Source organism: Nanorana parkeri, unplaced genomic scaffold (assembly GCF_000935625.1).
Source record: "Nanorana parkeri isolate BGI_ZX_2015 unplaced genomic scaffold, ASM93562v1 scaffold294, whole genome shotgun sequence".
Lineage (NCBI taxonomy): Eukaryota > Metazoa > Chordata > Amphibia > Anura > Dicroglossidae > Nanorana > Nanorana parkeri.
In genome coordinates, this window is record NW_017306562.1 from 360,457 (window position 1) to 361,766 (window position 1,310).

Sequence of the window (1,310 nt, forward strand, 5' to 3'; positions counted from 1 at the left end):
ATATATATATATAAAATTGCTGCAGGTTGGCACATCAAGAAATACAGAAGGGAATCACCAATGGCTTGCCAATCTGCTTTGCTATGTGGGAGCCAATCTGAATAATCTGCGATGGTTTATGTCAATCCCGTCAGGATAGTTATCATGATTAATAATTCGCCTATTCTACTGTTCATCAAGCAAATCATCATCTAAATGTTCAAAGAGACTGCCGAATCACAGCTTGCCTGATAGTTTTGCTGACGTGGCTGCAAATCTGAGAACTGGAAATCGATTTGCTTCTCTCCATTTTAGAGGGCAAGTCAAACTGCCAGACAAGGCAGCTGAGTAACTGATCATGTCCTTCACTGCCAAGGATGAGAAGTGTCTCAAGAATACTTAAAGTTAAATGACATAATCTTTGCATAACTTGCCATAGTTGACTACCGTGTTCCTGTTGAGTAGTCCCATATACATTAATGTCATTGCTACCGCTGAAGAAGCTGGGTTTACCAGCTGGAGTCTCCCAGATGACATTTTGAAAAATTTCAACAGCAGAGGAAATGCAAAGAATGAGTTTTTTAAATCTATGAAGCTCAACATCAGTATAAAAGTTAGAATGTACTTTGAATCTGAGGCTTTTGCATGGCAGTCAAAGTTAACTCATTTTACACAAGTTGTAGCTTGTGAAATCACACAAAGGGACACACCAATTGGTATTTGGTTTGCTACAATTTTTTAAAGCAAATGGAGCTAAGGAAATGTTCTCATATTTTTGCTTTAGGATAATGTTTTAAAGCAATCTCACATGCTCCATGGCAGGGGTAGCAAACCTCCGGCCCTCCAGCTGTGGTGAAACTACAAAGCCCTTGATGCATCTCTCTTCCGTGTGTCGCTAGAGTGTTCGGGTTTCGATGGAAGAAAAGGTGGCAACCCTAATGTCATGTCTGTGGCTGTGAGAATCTTGCAATGCCTCATGGGATTTGTAGTTCCACCACAGCTGAAGGGCTGGAGGTTTGCTACCCCTGCTCTATGGTAATTTGATATGTTTTGATGCGATTTCAAGCACCTGAAAACGCATGGTGCAGTAAATCGTGTTGGGGTGCCAGTGACATTGAATGACACTGAAGCATATCTTACAAATTGGCAATCCTTTTTGGCACAGTGTTAAAATGCACATCTTTGTGCATGTTGCTGCGCAGATGTAACTGGGGGCTTACAGTAGTATGTTGAAACAATTCTGCATGCTACATCTGTGGTGCAGTTTCTACTACAGTACTTCTTCTATAGAATTGAATAGTAAAGTATGCAAACTGTTATAAAACACACCA